The following is a 23,375-nucleotide window of genomic DNA, read 5'->3' as shown; positions in this document are numbered from 1 at the left end:
CACTTCTACAGAAATGTTTCCATTTGCCAACGCATGCATTCCCCTTGTTTTCTAATGAAAAGGTCTTATTCCTTCCCTAGAGTTACTATAGTGCAGATATATTTTAAAGTGACAACTTTTTGATAGCTTAGGAATGTTTCACCAAAGGAGAAAACCTAAGTTCAGGCTGTTTGGCGCTCTCATCCCTCTCTTCTATAAAAAATATGATGTACCTTCTCAATCTTGAACCCAGCTGTGTATAAAAGATGCAGGTACCTTAAGGTGATAACAAGATACCAGTATTAGACACTCTACCTTAAGATTATGTTCTGTGTAGAGCTGTGTTTTGAGTGAATGGAGTCTTGGGTAAAGTGACAATCCGGTGGAGAACTTGTCGGCAGACATCAGAGGACAGACCAGCACAGCTGATGTTGTAGTACATTTCTGCTATAGACCTGCTCATCAACAAGGGGAGACAGATGAAGCCTTCTTAAGGCAGGTGGAGAAAGCCACACAGTCCCAGGCCTTGGTACTGTTGGGTAACTTAAGCACACCAATATCTTCTGGAAGGCCAATACAGGTGGACAAAAGCAATCTGGATTATTGGAACATATTGAAGATAATTTCTTGATGCAGTTGATCAATAAACTGGTGATAGGCAATGCTCTGTTCAGGGATCTGCTTGTTAGAATCCTGTGGGGAACTGTCCTGGAGAGCAAAGGGGCCCAGAAGAACAGGCTAATCTTCAAGGACAGCCTCCTCTGAGCACAAGAACTGTAATTTCCATACTGCAGAAGAAAAGCATTGTGTAAGGCTAGTATGGATGTACATGGCCTCCTGACTCATCTCAAACACATAAGGAAGCACACAGAAGGCAGAAGCAGGGACAGACTAATTGGAAGGCATACAGAGACGTTGCCTGTGCTTGCAGGAATGGAGCCAGAAAAACTCCAGCTCAGCTGGAGCTGAAACTAGCCAGGGAGAAGGACAATAAAGATTTTTTCAAGTACATCAACATCAAAAGGAGGGCTAAATGAATGTGGGAGGGAACATAGTGACAAGGGACATGGGAAAGGCTGAGGTACTCAATGCCTTGTTTATACCTTGCTTTTCTCTGGTAAGGCTTTTCCTCAGACCTTCCAGGTCCCTGAGCCTCCTAGCAATCAGCAGGAGTGAAGTAGATCCCACAGTAGAGGAAGACAGAGGCAGTCCTCAGTTAAATCACTTTTATGTCATAGACAACTCCATTAAATTAGATGAGATGCAATAGAGGGTGTGAAGGAGTTGGCCTGTGGCATTGCTAGACAACTCTCTAGCATCTTTGAATGATTATAGCAGCCTGGGGAAGTTCCTGGTGTTTGTAAAAGGACAGATGTCACATCCATCATCAAGAAGGGCAAGAAGATAGCTGTGGGCAAGTTATCCTTTTCTCTGTCCCTGCGAAGGTTGTGGAGCAAATCCTCTAAGAAGACAGTTAAGTTAGGTTTGAGGTATGTGGGTACTGTGGGTTAGGTATGTGGGGACTGAAGAATATGAGACAGGTTTCTTGTCAAAGTTGTATCTGTGAATGTTTCGATATAACACATATCATTTTTGCTTTTGATAGTATAAGTTGGTATCTTTCTCTGTGCAGTCTGAAACAAAGCACATTTTTCTGTTGCTTTCTTAATTACGAAATTAAGCACGGTAAAATGTATTCTAATCTAAAATATGACTCTAAAGATGTAGAACACTTTGGAAAACAGAAGGCCTGAGAGCTGTAATACCAGTCCATGGAGCGTGCTGTTTGGGAGCCTGTTTTTTTCCCAAGTTCCTGTGGCTTATAGGCCCTCAGCCTGCTTATTGCCTTCAAGGCAGATGCTGGTAAGCCTGAGCTCTGTATGTGTTGTAGCCCCCATATTTCCGTTAGGATTTCATCAAATGAGACATCTGAGGAGCATCTAATTTTTGATAATCTTCATTTGCTGTTGAAAACATTCCATAGAAAAACAGAAATATTCCATATGCCTTTGTTATCAACTAGTTGTTCCCATCACTAACACCAGTACTCCCAAACCCTATAACAGCTGTAGAAATCTGATTCTGAAAGTCTGTTGAAATGTTTTGAAGAGCAAACCCTTCTCAGATATTACAGTGCTCTGATAAAAAGCATGAGATAACAAGTCTTTAAAGAAGAATCATCCCTCTTTAGGGATAGAAGGAACATGCTTGCAGTTGTTTTATTTCTTTCTGAATTCCATTCTAGCAGACAAAGTTGTGAGTTTGATGATTAGTAAGAAATATTTTTAAATTTTCTCAGAATTATTTAATAGTAGCAAAACAATGAGAAGTCATGGCTGGTTAAATAAAATGAAAAGTAGTCTATAACTCATTCAATTTAAGACAGACTCTAAACAGTGGGACTCCTTTTTCAGTCCATGGGAAATTGCTGCCACCTTAGTCAGGAACATGCTAATGTTTCAGTTTCAGCCTTCCTGAAAGTCATGTGAAAGTTATTGTCATTAAGGGAATTTTAACAATCTCATTATCAAGAATCATGAAATTCTCAGTTGCTATAGAACAAGGGAAATGCAATACTCTCAGGTTGCTAACACATTCAGATGACATACAATTTAGTGTTGTCAAATGTATAAGCAGGTTAAAAGTAGAAGGATAGAACACTGTGAATAAAAATGAAGTGGCTTGGGGTAATCTAACATGTTTACTCCAGCATAATAAAGGTTGAAAAAAATATTACTGTTGTCTTTTAAATGCATTAGGAATAATAATAATAATAATAATAAAAAAAAAAATTAAGATAGGAAATTACCTTATCACAAGAACAAGTACAGAAGGTTAAAGTTGACATTCAAGTAGCCGTAGCAACATTACTGAAGATGTAATGACTGGTTAGCGGTAAGGGCATTTGTAAAATAAATGATTATTTAATGTGTTTTTCATTCATCCCTTTTGCATCATTTTTCATACGCTTAAATAAAATGGGCATGTGGGTAAGAGTACCTCCGTGCTGCCATGTGGGAAAATGCCTTCATCCTTTACCTGCCACATTTCCTGGTATTTTTACAATGCACAGAACTTCCGAGAGTACTTCAAACAAAGTAGAACCACTCTAGCTACTGTGTTAGGGGTGTTGTCTTTCTATAATACTATTATTAAAAAATCTGTTTTTTGTTTTCAGGTAAGTGTTCTATTAGTCTTTTGTATATCTATGGCTATGCTCAGACAAATGTAGCTATTGAGAAGCTATTCTTCCTGCAAGGCTTACTGTCTGTAATGTGGCAGTAACCAAGTGTCTGCGGTGAGACAAGCATTCTGAAATGTCCTGTAAATTCTCTCTAAATTTGTAGATGGAATGAAGTATGTAATACTTCATTCTATGACCAACAAGAAAATTAAATTGAAGGACAGGAATACTGATTAAAGTTTGTGGTACTATTGTGGAAGTTGATACCATGATAAGGATTGTGCCTGAATGACACCTAGCTTATGATGAATGAGATTTCTAGGTCACTGACAGGCCACTTGGGAGCATGATTTTTCCTTCAGTGATGCCAACAAAATATTAAGTGATACAAGTTCCTTGCTCATATCAGCTTAGTGCAGCACAGGTTTGTGACAAATTTGTTTTAATATCCCAACTACAGAATGTAAAGAAAAATGATGAAGTTGTAAGCTTATTAATAAAAGGAAAATATTTGTGGGCTTTTTTTGTTTGCTTGTTTGCTTGTTTATTTCATTTTGGTTTTACTATTTTTTTCTGAATGATGGAGATTCAGATATGACCAACTCAATAAATAAGGTCTGAAATGTGACTTCAGTGATTTCTTGAGTATAAAATAAGAGTGGCATGACCAACAGAAAGCAGGGGGCAAAACCATAGGGCAATTCTAGAACTCAAACCATGAGGTAAATGCAGGCAGCTCCCAGGATACTGGTATTTGTCTGGTCTCTCTTCAGTACAATGCCCTATTCTGCAAAGTAGTAGATGAACTGAAGAAGTTTATTTCTTCCCAAACATACATAAACTGCAGTTACAAGAGTCATCACAGCTAAGAAACATCTTCATTATATTTAAGACGCTGTATTTTGTCATTCCCTTAAAACTCCCACTCTACAAGCCCTGGGGAAAACAGAAATGGGGTATTGCAAAAAGTCAGTTTTGAATATTTGAAACTTCTGTGAGGTTTCTACACAACAACATCAACACAATATATTGATGCAACTTAACTAATGATAGTACAGTTGCTTTGGTTGAATCCACCATTGTAATTTCTTGAATATGTTGTTGCTATGATTGTTACTTTGATAATGCTCTTTTATACATCCATAAAATAAACAGTTCTTTTCTTTTATATTCTTATGCTTTCAGCTCTTCTAAGTGCAGTGAAACTGATGTCTTAATAGTAAAAAAAAAAAAAAAAGTTTTCCTTTTTGTTGAAAAAGAATGATACACTGTGTCAAATTACTTTTTATTCTTTTGTTTCTGTCCCCATTTTCTTCTTTTAAACTTGTTTTCACTATTTTCTGGTGTTGCCATCTCTTATTAAAAAAAAAAAAAAAATTACATTGCTGCTTTTTTTTTTTTAAAAAAAAAGGCACAAGTTCTGTTTATTTTTATACTAAAAAAGCTTTTAGACTATTACTGAATTACCACTGATTATGAGCTGGATTCTTCTCCTTGCTTGTTTTCACAAGAAAAAGTGAAGACAACTCTGTTCTATATCCTGTGATTGAATAGTTTGGCAGATGTCATTGGAATATTAGATGTAATTCATATCACTATATCCTTTGACAGCTAAGAACCCTGGAGGTTTTGGATTAAAATCACAGTGAAACACCGAGTCTTTGAATGAAGTGATTATTCTTGCTGTTATTACTAGCAATACAAATAGCTACATAAGTTTTAAAAACAACCAGGCTTTCACTGTTTTGTGGATTTGAAGCTCTAGGATCATGAAGGTGTAGAACAGCTTCCCAAACAGAGTTCTGGTACCATAAGAGGGAACACATGCAAAGCTTCCCTTTTGCGTATAGAAAAACAAAATATATAATCTGTGCAGTTGAAAACTTTCTGCAAGATATGTTTCTGTTGTGTCAGTGAGGATTGCCATATGAAAATTTATGACCTGTTATTTTCCACTTTCTGTTGTTTTTGTTTGTTTGTTTGTTTGTTTGTTTTTAAATGATGGACCTGAATGAATGGTTCATTGGAGTTCACATATGTTTGTACTTCCACATGTGCCACAATTTTTTTGAGATTAAAAAAAAAGGTGAAAACACAGGCATTGAATGAGATTAAATATCCAGATGGATTCTTACCCTCCCTCTTTTTGATCATAATATTTGAAACACTTTTCCACTTTCAGGGCAAAGTTCAATCTATGGTTATAAATGTTATATTTGAAGATCGATATTTAGGATGTGTATTCTCTTTTTCTTGACCACTGGTTGCCTTATCATTAATACTCACTTTTGTTTCTTAATTATTTCATGCCTACCTAAAAATATGCACCTTTATTCTGACTTTAACATTTATAAATTAGAAATATTTGGATTTTGAGTCATTTCTCATAGTTGCTTTTATGTTGGTCCTCATTTTTCTGTGGTGAGTTTAGGAACTACATTGATACAATTTTCTGACACACTAGCATTATGTTAAGTAGTGAATGGAAGGAATAGAGAAAATATTACCCTATCTCCAGGAGATAACCTTTGATAGATCCTTAGATAACCTTGATAGATAGCCTTAGATAGATTACACTATTAAATTCCATATTTTTCAGCCACTTTTAGATTATTAAGTAAGGTGCAAACTTAGTTCTAAGAAGTTCTGTATTGTTCTTTCTTCCTGTACAAATATATTGAAGTGTAGACACTGTAAGTGCTCTCCTTATCACAATTCTACTCAGAGGGATTGAAATCTAAACTGTTCCCATAGGAACAAAAGTCAAGCAAGATAGTTAAGATAATAGCAAATCACCCATTTTAGAACATGTAGGACTCCTCGAAAGTGAATAAGTAGAAAAAGATCTGCTTAACTGCAGAAGGCAAACAGGAGAAAGAAAGCAGATTCCAACTTAATCTGGTAGATAGTGAACATTCAGCAGAACGTCGATTTTAGAGAGACTTGTACAAATCTCAAAGCCTCTGCCCTAGAAATTTGACATACTTTCCCAATGAGCACAAACTGAAGGCAGGTTAGTCTTCACTAACCTGGTGAAGTCCAGGATGTCAGGCATGCAGAGGCATGGAATTATTTCATAGATTTTAATAAAAAGTTTCATAATTATTTTTTCCCCTAAGCTGCTAAACATCAAAAGAATCTTGCCGTATCTGCAGCTGCCATGCTTTGTACCAGGACAAAGGGTGTATTAGTGGGATGGTACAGGTCTATAAAAATGCTGTCTCACAACATTGTCTAATATTTAGCTAACGAGAAAAAAAAAAAAAAGAAAAAAAAAAAAAAAGAAAAAAAAAGTTCTCTTTGCTCTCTGGCTGTTTACCCTAAAACTGAAATCTGAAATTATTAATACTTTGTGCATCTATATATAACAGGATTTCTTCTTGATTCCATTTTGAGTTTCTTAGGGGATTTGATAAATGTACTATACCATAAATAATTGCTAGTCCTGTGAACTAAAAATATAGAGATACTATTTTATCCTTTGTATAATTCATAGCATGAATGAATATCAGTGACAGAATAGTTGTCTTTCCAAACTACATGAGAATAGATTAACTATGTTCTGAAGCATGAGTAGGTCCATGCTTCCTTTCTCCTGAAAAACAGAACCAAAAGCCTGCTAATTCAAATTACTGAGTATTTTGTAAAAGACAGAAGCTAAATGCTTTACAGGGTTGCTTTTCAATGCTTTCTTACATGTGGGACTCAAGATATAAAATGACACATTGGGCTGGAAAAGGGTAAGACTGCAAGCAAATTTAATGCCTTCATTTTAAAAGCACCATTTAAACATCCATGTTAACAACCACTCTGGTGTTCACAGAACAGCTAAGTATTTGTCATTCTACATTAAGCAAAGTCATTTCTTACTGACTTTCCATAAAATAGAAGGCTTTGGGATTTTTCTAAAGGCTTTGTAATGTTTTCATTATACTTAAGGTTGTTTTTCCTTCACACTATTCAGGTTCTTAGGCATATTACCTTGTTTTTATTATAACGATCATAGAACTGAATTCTTAATAGCCACTGCATTTGAAATTATGGATGGTCTGCCTGTCATTTAGTTGATTTATAATTTCATTATTAGGCAATACAGAACAATATAGGTCTTAGTTTGGAAAAAAAAAAAAGAAAAAAAGAAAAAAAAAAAAGAATCGCTGTCTATATTTCTAATGGAATAAAAGGCTGAAAGTAATCATGTGGAGATTGTCCTAAGAAATTAGAATCTGTAACTATTTGTAGGTGTATATGTATTTATATGTATTTTAGTGTATATATGTTTGTATGCTGTAATGTAATATAATGTAATTCCTGGTAGATTGTCTTGTTTGTTTAGATTTTTTTTAACATAATCAAAAAGAACAAAAATGTATCAGAAGTGCTAAGGTTGAAAAGAGATGCATACCAGCATCTAGTTGAAACTGGAACAGAAGCCTGTCATCTCCACCTTGATTAATTCATCCCACACTGCATTATGCATGTGGTAGCATTAAACTGAGTAATTTGTTCCAGGGTCCTCTGCTGTACTAGGTACTCTGGGAGAGAAGTGAATGAGACTTTATTTTTAAAAAGTTCAACGTAAACCCAGGAGAAACAGGTTCAATTTCTTTCCAATGCTTATATTTTCTATCACCTGGTACTACAAAAGAGAATAATGCACATTTGTATGGTTTCACATTTACTACATCCTGTGTCCTAAAACTGAAATTTAAAACTGGATTTAAAAAATGTTCTTGTGAAAAGGAGATTTAAACAAGATTTTTTTCTTGGTAATTTATGCAGGACTCCAGAGCCTGACTAATTATTCTATTGTAGCTATAGTTCCCTAGGCTTTTGAACTTTTGACTTCCATCAACATGAAATAATTGTCCTTGATGCTGAAATCATGGATTCTTCAGCAGCCTACCAGTTAGACTGGCAGAGAGATGGGTAGGTTTCTGACAGTACATTTAGGTCTGGATAAATCTCTGTTCAGTCAGAAAAGTCCCATCTAGCTCTAGGAACACCCCTAGGTGTCCCTCACTGCCTTATGAATTATCCTTTAAAACCTTGCAGAAATGTTAGCACCATGTTAAGAGGTCTCATCTGAAAAGGGCTGTATTCTTCATTGCCCAATGAAAAGGAAAGTCAATAAAGAATTTTTGTTGTTGTTATGTCTTCATGCATACAACCAGTCATGCTCTCCTGCCAAGCCAGTCTGCTGCAAGCCAGCTCTGGTCTGCAAAAAAGGCATCATGCTTCTGCGAAAGTACCGTGCTTCTCTTCTGTTTTGCTGTGGAATCGAAATAGAATCACAGAATCACAGAATTTCTAGGTTGGAAGAGACCTCAAGATCATCGAGTCCAACCTCTGACCTAACGCTAGCAGTCCCCACTAAACCAATCCCTAAGCTCTACATCTAAACGTCTTTTGAAGACTTCCAGGGATGGTGACTCCACCACTTCCCTGGGCAGCCTGTTCCAATGCCTAACAACCCTTTCAGTGAAGAAGTTCTTCCTAACATCTAACCTAAAACTCCCCTGGCTCAACTTAAGCCCATTCCCCCTCGTCCTGTCACCAGGCACGTGGGAGAACAGGCCAACCCCCACCTCGCTACAGCCTCCCTTGAGGTACCTATAGAGAGCGATAAGGTCGCCCCTGAGCCTCCTCTTCTCCAGGCTGAACAAGCCCATCTCCCTCAGCCGCTCCTCATAGGACTTGTTCTCCAGGCCCCTCACCAGCTTTGTCGCCCTTCTCTGCACCCGCTCAAGCACCTCCATGTCCTTCTTGTAGCGAGGGGCCCAAAACTGAACACAGTACTCGAGGTGCGGCCTCACCAGAACCGAGTACAGGGGGACGATCACCTCCCTAGCCCTGCTGGTCACACTGTTCCTGATACAAGCCAGGATGCCGTTGGCCTTCTTGGCCACCTGAGCACACTGCTGGCTCATATTCAGCCGACTATCCACCATCACTCCCAGGTCCTTCTCTGCCTGGCAGCTCTCCAACCATTCCTCTCCCAGCCTGTAGCTCTGCTTGGGGTTATTGCGCCCCAGGTGCAGGACCCGGCACTTGGCCTTGTTGAACTTCATGCAGTTGACCTCAGCCCATCAGTGCAACCTATCCAGATCCTCCTGCAGAGCTTTCCTACCCTCAAGCAGATCGACACACGCACCTAACTTGGTGTCATCTGCAAACTTACTGAGGGTGCACTCAATGCCCTCGTCCAGATCATCGATGAAGATATTAAAGAGGACCGGCCCCAGCACCGAGCCCTGGGGGACGCCACTAGTGACTGGCCTCCAGCTGGACTTGACTCCATTCACCACGACTCTTTGGGCCCGGCTATCCAGCCAGTTTCTAACCCAACGAAGCGTGCGCCAGTCCAAGCCAAGAGCAGCCAGAAAACTCTTCAATTGCTCATTCCAGTATACCTGATGCTAGACTTGTGATGAGGCAAGCCTTGTTCAATGGCACTATTCAGGCTGTATGATTAGGTAAAAGAAATCTTCATAACTTTTAATTCCAACAAGCATATCTAGGACCCAGAAAACATTCATTTATGTAAGGATTTACTGATACATCAAGAAACTCTTAGCAAATAAGAAAGTTTAAGACAGTTCTACTTAGCTGTTTATCATTTACTCTGTATCTCTATGTATTTGTTATTGGGACTGGTATTTTAAGACCCTTGGTTTTGAAGCACAACTATTTGCTGTGTCATTCACTCAAGCTCCTAACCCTGTAACAATCTGGTGTCTTGGAAAGTACTGGGATGTCATTGACTCAGTCTTAAGATACCAACAAAGAAGTACATAGGTGGTGGACCTCTAGGTTCTTTCACTTTTTCCATTAATTTTCATTTCTGTAACTAGAATAAAAGATACAAATACTTAATTCAGGCCTACTTGACAAGCCATGTTGTGTTTGGGCATATACTTTACCTTTGGACTTGTTGGTATAGTACCCCACCTCCTCTCCTCAAGTTTGCTGAAACTGGAGTTATCAACTCAGATAAAAAGGTTTCTGCTCAGCTACATGGAATATAGGTCAGATCTCCTGGGATTTGTGAATATGTATCACCCTGTAAAATAATGTAACTTCTGTGGTTCCTGACCTCCCCTGTGAATAGCATACATTTAGTGACAGCACAAAAATCATGACATTAATTTATAGATTGAATTTGGTGTATTGACAGATGATGTATGGTTGTCTGAGCCTAGGGAGAGTTCAATGAATAACATGATAGTTTACTGCTCCAAACCTGAAACACCACATCTATTTTTTATTCTCTGTCACTCTTCAGTTTGAGTTACATTTTGCTACTTACAGTGTGTAAGGTATAGGGGACTGTTAGCAGGTTAACTGTTTCAAGCCTTTTGAAACACTTTTATTTTGGAATGAGGACAAGCTGATAAGAATAATGCATGTAAATGAGCGCAGAAAGTTTTATGTGCTATGAATGTGTATTTAACTGTATATCCAGTACAGTCTAGGCATGAACAATTCAGACAATTTTGTGCAGATTACAGGAAAGAAAAAAGAAAAAAGAAACAAACAAACAACAACAAAAAAAAAAAAGATCACTGTCCATCTATCTTCATATCATTTTGAGATGTTGCTTGAATTCCACACCGATGTGATGCTGCTATCAGCTTTAAAACCCTAGTGGGCTGTTGAACAATCAGAATGGTAACTGCTGTCAGAGTGATCTATAAAGCTTATAAATTCGTTTTTTGCTGCTGGGTAGAAATGAGAACTAAAGCAATTCTTAAGACTGAACCATATGTGAGACTACTACAGGTGAAGGTGAACTTTTATATGACTTCTGACTATATGCCTTCATGAAATTTTCCAGAGGTGTCCCCCCTTCTATACCTGCAGAGCAGTTATTTAATGCATTCACACAGTCCATTTAGATTGTTTGTAATCTCTTTGGCAGTATTTAATGGGAAATGTATTGAACTATGATTTGACTTTAAGAACAGAAACAAACAAATTTTATGTAGAAGTAACTCTAAAATTCATGAATTCATAAATTCAGAATTTTAACCTTTTCTGTGTATTTGAAGGGACTACCACATCTATAATTTATGTCCTCCAAATAAAAGAAGAAAATGTGCTCACTTCAGAAAAGAACAAGAAGCTTTCCAGTGTGTAATAATGGTCTGGTAATCTCCAAGAGCAGAACACAAAACAATCTCTTATTTTGTGATACTCCGTGTACTTATTGTCTGGAGAAGTATCCAATCTTTTTATGAATTTCTTGTTTTATTTTTTGTGTTCATCTTTTAAAATATCAATTCCTTCCTAGTAGTTATACACTGATTTTCACCATCTTACCAAGACTATATTTTCTGAGAGTAGTCTAGCATTATTGTGATTGGAATCTGGTTTTGGAGATTTAACTAGGATAGTTCATTAATCTCCAAAAATAGGGCTTCAGTTAGAATAGATTCACATAGAATCACAGAATCATAGGATCTCCTGAGTTGGAAGGCACCCATAAGGATCACTGAGTCCAGCTCCTGGCAACACACAGGACCACCCAAAAATCAAAGCATGCCTCCAAGTTCATTGTCCAAATGCTTCTTGAACTCTGGCAGGTTTGGTGCTATGACCACTGCCCTGGGAAGCCTGTCCCAGTGCCCAACCACCCTTTTGGTGCATAACCTTTCCCTAACATCCAGCCTGACCCTCCTCTGTCCCAACTCCATGCCATTCCCTCAGGTACTATTGCTGTCCCCAGAGAGCAGAGCTCAGTGCCTGCCTCTCCGCTCCCTTTGTGAAGAAGCTGCAGACCTCCATGAGGCCTTCTCTTAGCCTCCTCTGCTATGGGCTGAACAGTGCAAGGAACCTCAGCCTCTCCTCATATGTTTTGCCCTCCAGGTGTTTCATAATCTTTAGAGCCCTCCTTTGAATGCTTTCTAATAGTTGTGTGTCTTGTATGCAACAGTTTCTGTCATATAATGGTCAAGATTCCCAGATTTCGGTATTCCCAAATGACTGAGATTCCCCTATTTACAGTAATTAATGATCCTAGAATGAAGCTCCAAGCAAGTCAGCATTAAGTCTCTTGAAAAGTGGACTCAGCCATTCCCCTGGTAAATAAATAAGAATGTTTTCCCCATTGATTTTTTTTTTTCCTAATTTCAAATAAAGGAATTCAGTCTAAGGTTGCAAAGACATGTAAAAGAAAGCCTCCTTTTTTTTTTTTTTTCTTTTTTTTTTTTTCCTTTTTTCCTTTTTTTTTGCTCCAATTTCTCTTTTAAAATGTGGCTGCTCTTCAAGTTTTATTTTAAGCAATTGCAACTGCTGCTACAGCTGTCTTGCAAGTTAATCTGAGGCTGAAACTGAATTAATAGAATTAATACCAATAGAGGGAAGCAGTTGACTATAAAGGTCTTTGAAGTTGTGTTTATCTGTAGTAGCCAAATAGTTAAATCTGTTTTTCAATTTATGCCTTTGAAACTCAGAGAATAGTGTATTAATGTGAAAATAAGGCAAGTAAAGTGTTAATGATAGCAAAGATTTTCTTACTCTTAGCTGTAATAGCTATCATTGATCTAAAAAATATTGAAAATGTAGGAAATTTATTTTCCCTTTTATTGGGTTGTTTGTTTTTTGTTGTTGTTTTGTCTCTTTTTTTTTTTTCTTTATATTCATCTTTTATCAATTTGTAAATGTTCCAGAATGTAGAACCAAAGCCATCCTCGGTTTAAATTTTGCAAGTGTCTGGTGCATCAAACTTGCATTGCTGTTCGGTAGTTTTTGATGACCACCTAGAGTAACAGTTCACTATGTCCATTCAGACAAGCTTTGGATTGCTTCATATTAGGTGGACGTTATTCCTCACCCCCCAACCCCCCAAAATCATTTATCATCCATTTAAATTCTTCTACCTGCTATGTAAAGAGAAAATCAATGATTCTTTCCACAAAAGTAACATAAGTTTTTCATCTGAAAATGCACTTATGTAGTATGTTTTACAAGTTTGAGCTTCATATTCAGTAAAATGTATATGATATGTGCTAGTCTTCTAAAGTCTTTTGAAGTTTTGAAGCCTTGCTTTGAAGTGAAAGCTACATATTCATTAGAATGATGAGGAACGTTAGTCTGGTTCTAAATGATGGAAACCTAGATCCATTTGGTTTCTGGAAAGCTGTTCATTTTGAAAATGTGGGACATTTCCTAATTTTTCTATGTTTGAATCTGTTCCTGGATTTTATTTCTCTTTCTCTGTCTCTCTCTCTCCTTTTTTTTTTTTTTTTTTTTTTTTTTTTTTTAATACTATATCAGCATAAGGTTACTAGCAACACATATTAGACTATCACTATATGGGGCAGCATTGAGGAGCAATTATCCTTTTTGTATAGTTGAGAAAAATGATAATCTCAAGAATCTTGTTCGTTTTTTTAAAAATGTGTGTAGTTCTAAAGTCAAAATATAGACATAATATTATTTTCCTATTAAAGAACCCATAAAACCAGATCTATTATGAAGTATAATTTCTTTCTGAACTAGACAGTATTAAAAATAATTTGGTATTTTGGAGAAAAAATGTAAGCCTGTTGGCTAACAGAAGAATGAAACAAACTTGTAATTAGTGAAATGGAAAAGGGAACCAAGTCTGTCAGTAATGTAAACATTTAATCATATTCCAAATAAGATCAATGCTTTACCAATACATATTATCTCTGTTTCAACAAATGGGAACTACTTTGTGAAGTGTTCCACAAAGGTAGCTCTTTGGAGTGCTGCAGAAAACAGCCAGCTCCATTTCAGAATGATACATTTTCAATGACATTATAAATTTGTCTATTTCTTTCAAGTTCTTCATTGGCCAAACCTTTCAGTAGCACAGCATTTCATTTCAACTTCAAGGGAAAAAATTAAATCAATCCTGTAGCTGAAGCTTATATTCCATAAATAAAACATGAAGTCGATTTTACAGCTGTTTTTTTTTTTTCTGCCTAGATTGTGTTATGGATAATTTTAACTGGACATAGCAACTGAAATAATCAAATTAGAGAATTTGCTGTGGGCATATAAAATGAAGATGGCTCATAAATGTAAAATCAAAGAACATTTGAATGTGCTAATGGACAAGCCTCCAGATAATTAAGCAAACTTGTCTGAGAAAGATAGACAAGTCATTATAGGTATGTTCCTCTAAGCATGAATCCAGTAGGAATGACAAAATGTCTTACTGAGTTGCTTCTGCTTTGTATGCAAAACATAGGTTTGCTTGAATATGCCTACATTTTCCTATAGCTTGTAATCATCTGACTGAAAAAAAAGAAGGGAATTAAATAACAAAGACTGTATGACATGAGCGAGAACCTACTACCTAGTAATTAGGCAGATTTAACATGAACAATTCTAATTTGATTAAAATACACTCTGAAGTAGTATAAACGTAAAATTGACTTTTTCCTTTCTCTTACTAAATATGTTGTTTAGAACAAAAATAAAATATTTGCATCAGAAACTCATAAATCCAACTATTTTGAAACTGGATATTCACATTGTGTTAAGCAATCTGCACTCTCAGTAAAGAAGTTGCCGATTTTCTTTGGGTGCTGTAGCATCTGTCTTGAAAGTACTACAGCTGTTTAACATCCACCTCAAACCCAACACAGTGAGAAATGTTGAAATGAATATGCAAGCAGTCTTTGTTCAGCTGAGTATCTTAGAAAGCCACATTTGGGCAGTTTTGTTAGGTGTAATTACCTTCCTGTTACATTCATGGTTAATTATCCTTTTTTGAAAGTAAAAATTAAATCATCGCCTTTATGTTTCAGCCATAAGAATTCTGTGCATATTTTGGGATTTATTATGAAAATGTGAAGAATAATAAGTGTCTACCTGACCTTTTCTGACTCAGAAAGAAGAGAATTATACTGTTTAGTTACTTTTCATGATCTAGCTGCTGCTGTGCTCGTGTTGTTAACACTGGCATCCAGAAAAACAAAAGAAAAGAAAAATGATGACAGATTAATTGGTCTATAACTAAGTCACTAAATCCTCAATTACACTCGCATATCACAACATCAAGTTGTTATTTTATTATTTTTAGGGGGAATTTTTTCTAAAAACAGAAGATCCATAAGTAGGGCACGGTTTCCAAGCAGAAGGAAGAGTAATATTCAAGTCAGTTTCATTTAAAAGAATAAATTATTTTAAATAATCATTTAAAATGCAGAAAGTAAGGAAAAGAATTTTAAATGACAGTGTTCAATTTTCTCATCCCTATTCTTAATAATGCCTTTCTCATTATAATTTGTTGTCCAGCTTGTCCTCTCCATTGTAAAATAATCAGCCAAGGAGAAGAACCTGGATTTGAACTTAGTTCAAATGTATGTATGTTCAAATGTTCTCATGAGAGATCCCAAAGAGGATTTTTGCTGGGGTTCCAAGCAAGAAACACAGAAGACCAGTCAGTCTTTGCTAGCGTTTGAATGTTGTCCATCTGGCTATTCCTTAAAGGAGAGAAAGGGAATCTATCCCCTGCCCTGTGTGTGCTTATAAATCAATTTACAACTAAGCTGTAAGTGGGCAAGAGATCAGCAGCATTCATAAATTAGAGCTTCATCTTCAGATAATGTTTTTCACTGTAACCAGCATTCCCAATTTACAAACCTAAACCCTAAACTTTCTATGCAGCTCTCACTTTATATTGTTCAAACTAATAAATTTAAATGTCCTTTATACTTTTATGATGAGTTGTTTGTCCTGAAATAAGGAGGAAAGATTTGAAATAAAACAATCTTTCAACAGCGAGTCTCCAGTTAACATGGCCTTAAGCCATGATTCAGCACAGAGTTCTTGAAGTTTCATATTATTTAATCATGGCGTGTGTTTTCTAATGTTAAATTCATCAAGACTTACCCTGATTTTCTTGGAGAAAAATGACACAATTGAATATGGGCCTATTTGGTGTTATTTTTGTTGTCCTGAATCTTAGATGCCTTCTACTGAAATAAAAAGAAGAAAGGAAGGGAATGAGAGGAGAGGGGAGGGCCTATTAAGTTCTTGAAAGATGATATTCTGAGTTTAAGTTTTAGTCAGACTGCTTCCCCTCAGGCAGCCATATGTCTCTTACTTAAGATTATGTTGGTAACGACATCAGCAGTCTATGTCAAAAAACAAACAAGCAAACAGACAACAAAATCTAAAATGATATAACTTAGATACAGTTTTATTTCAAACACCTAATATTTGCAGGAGGCATTGCCTAATTTGAAAGTGTGAATGTTTTCATTGTTCCTATTTTCATAAGACATTTTTTAAATTGAAATTATATTTAGGTATATGGAATGTAAAGATCCATTTCATAGTAACAATAAAAGATTCAGGAAAAGAGTAAAATAAGAGTAAACAAAGTGAAGAACTGGTAATAAATGAGAAGCTCCTTTGGATTTAAGTTCTGTATATATATTTAAAAAAAAAATAAAAGAGAGAGAGAGAAAAAAAAAAAAACAAACACTTTTCTCATATTTCCTTAGATATTAAATGTGCAGCTTTAAGGTGTTTTTTTCCTTTTCTTTTTGCAGTAGTACCCCATTAAATTCCACTGAGAATGAATCAGTAAAAACACAGAGTCCTCTCTAGCTAATAATTAGTTCTGCCTGAGAGTAAAATTTTATGCAATTGAAAATCAAGTAGAACACATGAGACTGTGTTATGATATTCTAGGTAATTTCAGTCAGAAGTTGTCCACGATTGCTTTGAATCAGTTTCTTTGCAGTTACAGTGTCATAAAATCTTGGTTGTCAACTCTAATAATAGCAAGGAATCACTTCTTCATGTTACTCATTTTAGTGTTTAGGGCAAAACATTGTATTCTTGGGTAACGGAAGCACAGAAAGAAAGAAAAAATATTTAAAAAAAAAAAAAAAGGATTTTTTCATTGGTCTTGTTTTTATTTTAAAAGAATCATATAGAACCATGCAGGAGAGGTTTCTTACAGTCTCTGCAACATCAGAAGGGTGCAGCGCTGACACTGACTTGTCCTATTAAATAGGACAATATTTAATAAATGTGAACATTTGAATCTGTAAGACTTCATTCAGATATGTTTAGTCAAATAAAGAAACAGAGATTCCTAAGACTTTCTAGTCTACTAGTAGCTGTCTCTATGTACTGAGTTAATAAAGTAGCAGATATTCAGATGGCTCGAGTGAAAAGTCCTGTGGTCAAAGGCATAAAAGCAATGAAGCATGTAATGACAATGGTGCATGTTTTTCCTCCCCCATCTTGAAACTAGTCATTACCACCTTGATCTTGTATGCAAAGATTATACTGCTGGAATCGTTTACATTAATTCTTCTTTTCAAACAGTACGAATTGTCACTACTTCAAAGATAAGAAGATATTAAAAAAAAAAAAAAAAAGTTAAAAAAAAAAATGTGAAATGAACCTTAGAACTTGCAATAGTTTCTTTAGGTCTAGATTCTCTTACCAGGCTGTAACTTAAACATTTGACAATAGGAGAGAAGAATACTTCAGCTTTTCTGCACATTTAAGAAGAGTCTCTACTCCCAAGAGAAATAAAAGTATTGTAGGACTAAACTAGATCTGAAATAGTATGAACTTTTAAACCAGACAAATGTCATTGCTGACTGCCAGTCATGGAGTAGCTGCATAAGTTGATGTGATAGCATCTTCTGCATGTTATGTTGCTGGTGACAGACCCTTTTTGGACAGTTGACTGATGGTGTTTTTGACATTCCCAATACAGACAAGCTGCCTGAGGTTATTTTACTTTCATGCCATTGTCATTTGATGTTAATAACTGTTGAAACAGGTATGAATTGACAGTCCTGGGGAAATGTCTAATTCCCACACCAGATCCTTGTAACTGGTCTGTTAGTTTCAGTCACAATGCAAATCTTTCCTCTATGTTCAGGCAGGTTTTTATGATTCTTACTTTGCATTTGAAAGGAAGTTTACATTGAGAGTGAAAGGTTGTTAGGGATATTTTTGAGTAATGATGCTCTATCAGCTCACTGTTGGTCTGTTGGACATACTAATGCTTGATAAATAGTTGTGGTATAATAAGAAGAACTAGTCCCCAGTGTAAAGTACCATACATGGTCCATAAGCGTACCTAGAAATCTAACCTTAAAGACTAATTAAAACACTAATCCACTTCCCAGAATGCTCTCATTCATTTCTGTAGGACTAATCACTGAGTGATGGTCACTTTTTTTTTTTTTTTTTTTTTTTTTTTTTCAAAATAGCCATTTGGGAAAGGGAAAGGGAAAGGAAAAGGGAAAAAAAAGAAAGCTACATTAGCACTGGTATTGATCAGAGGAAATCACTGTTTTGTAGATTAACTATATCTCTTCATTTTCCCACACCTTCTCCATTTTTAACAAGTCAGCAGAAAGTTCTAGTTCTGTTTGAAGACTACATTCTCAAGTAGTATTTCAGATGAGAAACTTTAGTTCCTAATGTTGTAACTTTGGTTACAGACTACTATTCAACTGTGTGTGGCATTTCTGAGTTTGAGCTCAGAATTTGATGCTCAGATTTGAGCTCAGAGTTTGATGTTCTTTCAGTTGGAGTGTTTCATTAGCTATCATTGTGCATGGACCCTTGCAGTCCCAGAGCCATTCTAAATTGGTTGGCATATTAGCTAGCTTTGTAATTAGCAGTTGCTATTCCTTCAAAAGCATCCGATTAATGCTTTTAATACATACACTGCATATGTTGTATGTTAATTTCATATTGCTACATTTGAATGTGATACTGTGTAAATAATCCTTCACTGGACAAACTGTTCTCAGAAGATTAAGTCTGGTCCTGACTCTTTTGGGGAGATAATATCCCCTGCGTCATATATCCAGCAACCTTTATAATAAGCAATGTAGGTAAAAGTGTAGATATTATATGCAAATAGAGTGTGCTTTAAGGAATAGTTTAGTGGATGGTAACAACAATATGATAAATCTTTTTAAATGTCATTACTGTCTTCAAAAGCAGTCACATAACATTTAATGTTTATGTTAAAGACAGGATAATAGATGGTGTATTGCCTGGGTACTGGTTAATTGAGCTGACCGTTTTGATCAGACTTTCAGAAATGAAGGGGGAATTGTCAGGAAAATGTCAGTTTTCATATACCTAGGTAACTATAGGGACACACAGCTAGCCATTTACAAGCATAGATACCCGCAGAGACTAAAATTAGCAGAATCCTATTTGTGATGCCTCTTCCAGCATCTTTAGATAAGTGGGAATGATTGTTGGTAGAAATATCAGTTTTGATTTTATAATAACTAATAAATGTATTTTGCTAATTGTTGTAATTAGCTGTGCTACCCTCATGCCATGTTTAATGTTGCCAATGAAAGGAAACTATAAGCTTTTTTTTTTTTTTTGGCATATCACTTAGTTTATGTTTGCTTAAAAAAAATATAATAATAATAAAAAAGCATTAAAATCATTAAAATTATACCAATGGTTGAAGTTGTGGAATAATATTTGCTCATATACCGTAATTTTTCATTTAAATTGATCATTGCATCATTCAATACTCCCTTAAGCAAAATTTATACTGCTAGAAATGTACAGAGAAATGTAGGGATGTTATTAAATTTATATTTTTAGAAGATATATGTTTCAGGAAAAGCTAACATTTTAGGTTTGCACAGCTTAATGTTATGGAAAGCTCGAAAAGTACATGAGATTTCTGAATTTGCATCAGGACAGTTTCTGTTATCTCCCTCTAATGTTGCATACATGTTATTTTCAATTTAAATCCATGGTGAAACCACTTTAAGTGGGCTGCATGAGAAGGCAAAGCAACAAAATTCCTCATCTTTGTTTTTAAGCTTTGTGAATTACATAGAAATAGAGCCCTTTTTTACCAATGGAATATGTGCTGTTGATAGTGACAGGAGGGGGTTTCCTGGAAAAGAGGGCACAGCCTTACAGAGCAGGAGATGGCATTGCTCAGAGAGATGAAAACTGAACTGAGCAATAGAGTGAGCACCTCTTTGGGGCTTTACTTCTTCAACCATTCTGGCAGCTCATAGTGGTGTGTGGTGACAGTGTGGAATGTGAACTTCAGAGATAAACGAGAAAAATCTGACATTATCGGAACTCAGGCATGGGGTTTAGTCCATATACAAAAGGTTTCCTAAGTTAAGATTCTGAAAACATTCACAACTCTAGCAAATATAGGCAAAGAACTGTAAGTATAGTGAATTTATATATATAAATCTACCCCATCACTTCCTTCCCAGAGCATATGTTGTGTAGCATGAACTGTTTTAAACTTAAAATACCAGAAGAGCTTTTATATCACCTCATGACATTTATATAGCAGCATCCTATAAATGAATTATGGGAAAGATGCAAATGCAAGGATTTTGATTTTATTTATAGCTGTTAATGTTTTTTTGTTTGTTTGTTTTTTGTTTTTTTGTTTGCAATTTATCATTCAGTCCAAGAATTCAGTTGTCTTAAAAGGAAACTAATTTTTTTTTAGCGATAAGTACCAGTTACCAGTAAAAAGTCAGCATTTACCACCAATAAATTTAATCTACATGCATTAAAAAGAAGAATTTTGCTGGCAGTATTTTATGGCCTTATTCTACTGTAGTGTTTCATGTTTCAAAATTTACATGTAATCAAAACAAACAAGTAATAGTGATATCTCTCTTTCGCAATGTGGTAACTATCATTCTTAAAGCTTGATATTGTGACTGGTCCATTTATGTACTATAAATTATAATAAATACATTTTAAAATTCATAAGTAATATTTAATTTTTTACCCGGAAAGACAAAGCATTCTAGACTTGCCACGGGTAAATTGCTTTATAGATACGCATGATGAAAGGAGAAATATGGCTTTAACTTTGAAAGGTCATTCACCTACTTCTAAAGAAGATTTCGTACGTGAGACAAGGAAAAGGTCTAAGGCAATCCCTTGCAAGTAAGCAATAGCTATCAGGATGCATTAGGTAAAAGTAACTCACACAGTACCCTCCTACCCTTGACCTTCCAAACACATTTGGAGATAATGTTGATGCTTCTGACAGCATACACAAATCCTCACAGCTTTTTGGGAAGATATTTCACACTTGCATTGAAACTGTATTCTTTGTTGTACTGCATAGATAGTTGTTAAGACACAAATTTTGAGTTATACAACAATACAGTGCATGCATTACAGTCTACTTTGCAAAATACAGCCATAATCTTTTAGCACCCACATTAAGAGAGTTTCTTCTGTGTGGTAGGTGGAAAATGGTCTAATCTGGGTCTGATCACAAACATCTTGCAAGGAAGAAGCAGCAGCTTAAATTAAACTGCTAGAGTCAAACACTCGGAAAGGGTGTTTCTGAATCCAAAATTCCAAGTTCTAGATGTTGCTATAATAGGAAGAAGCAAGTGAGCAAGTGGACTAGAGAGATGAAAACAAAAACACTCACAAGGAGCAGCTTCCTAGAGCTTTTTTTGTTTGTTTGTTGGTTTGTTTGCTTGTTTCCCCAAAAGTCTGCTGGAAATGTGGTGTGATAATATATAAATAGAATTTGTTGCTTTTACATGAGAGTAGTATTTTGAATATATATAGATGTTAACCTAGACTTAGGGAAATGTCAGTACATTTTCCTTTCTCCTTAGATGTTTGCAAATTAGAAAGATTAGTTTTGTATTTTTACCATCATCTCAGTTCAGGAATGTACCCTTTTGGTCTGGGTGCAGGCAAATGAAATAAAATAATAAAATATGGATTTAAGTAAAATTTTGTATCCTGATCATCCTCCAGGAAAAAAAAAAAAAAATGCAGGCTCTGTATAAACCTAGACATCCTGTCAGCATTTACAATATTCTGTAGTACAATTTAGTCAAAAAGGAAAATGTGAGAGGGAAGGAAAGGAAACATGAGAGCACCAGACTAGATTTGCTCTCTCACTTGTATGCTACAAGCCTTTCCACACTGATTCCCCAGAGTTGGAGTAGCTGTTGGGCAAGTCAACAGTAACCCTCCCTTGAGGGCTTGGTTTACCTGTATGTAAGTGCACTGCCCCCGTGCCCCCGTCTCCATGCTGGCAGCGTATTACAACATGTCTTGTGAAGTCCTCTCCTTTATAGACATAAGTCTGCTTCATCAGACCTCACAAATATCCAAGGAAAAGGCAAAGGTGGAAAGAGAGGAAGGCAGGAAAGCTGGAGAGAAATTTATTTTCTTCATGCATGAGCAAAAAATGAATTTGGGAGGTAGGATTTTAAATGAAATCATCTTATTACTATTAACCCCCTGTTTTATTTTTATTTTTATTTTTATTTTTATTTTTATTTTTATTTTTATTTTTATTTTTATTTTTATTTTTATTTTTATTCTCTAGTGATATAGCTTCTTTCTCCATACTTCCATCAAGCAGGCTGCATCTGTAGAAAAAAAGTGTTAAGAAATAGTATGCTGTTACCTCAGTATTTTCTTCTTACACACAAAGTTAAATGTCATCTGGAGATTACTGACAAAATTCTCTTACTACCAGCAGCTGAGGATGTCATGAGAAGAACAACTTTGGAAATACGTGTCTTGAGACAAAGACTGCAAAAAATCAGTAAGGGTTAAAGAAAGCCTCTTGGCTTGCAGCACTCATAAATAAATAAATAAATAAATAAATAAATAAATAAATAAATAAATAAAATTATATCCCTGCAGCAACAGTCATGTTAGTCTCAAAAATTCCCAAACTGACTCGGTCATTTGATCTTTCTGTCTGGGAACTCTGTCAGCCAATAGACAGATTAACTCAGGAACAATCTATGGCTGGATTATTCAGGGCCCTGAACAAATCCATGTTTCCAAATATATTGTGGGAACCTGGAAGAAAAAGGCCTTTCTCCCTTTCTTGTCCAGCAAATGTTTCTGTCACTTGAGATCTGTGCAAGGATTCAAGGACTGTACCAATTAGGCATGGAAAGATTTTTCTTGGATATAATTTTTTACTAATTACAGTGAGTCATCATAACTAGATGCCTTTTTTTTTTTTTTTTTTTTTTTTTGTTTCTGAATTTCAGCACTGCATTGGAGAGATTGTCACCAAAGTACCAAAGTATTTTCCAGATCTTCACAAAAATAGGAATTGGAAAAAAAAAAAAGTGGCAGTTTAATAGAGACATTTCTAGATAACTGGAGTCAGCCAGTCCTAAGGATGATCAGATATAGACTATGACAACGGATTTTCATTTTGGGCCTGGTGCCC

General features: G+C 35.8%; 1 protein-coding gene across 2 annotated transcripts in view; it reads left to right on the top strand.

Annotated features, from left to right (window-relative positions):
• DOK6 (docking protein 6) overlaps nucleotides 1–23,375 on the top strand; it is a 245,595-nt gene that overhangs the window by 118,148 nt on the left and 104,072 nt on the right. The window lies entirely within an intron of this gene.

Source organism: Aythya fuligula, chromosome 2 (assembly GCF_009819795.1).
Source record: "Aythya fuligula isolate bAytFul2 chromosome 2, bAytFul2.pri, whole genome shotgun sequence".
NCBI lineage: Eukaryota > Metazoa > Chordata > Aves > Anseriformes > Anatidae > Aythya > Aythya fuligula.
The sequence above is the reverse complement of the archived record's forward strand: the minus strand, read 5'-3'. Positions and strand labels throughout refer to the sequence as shown.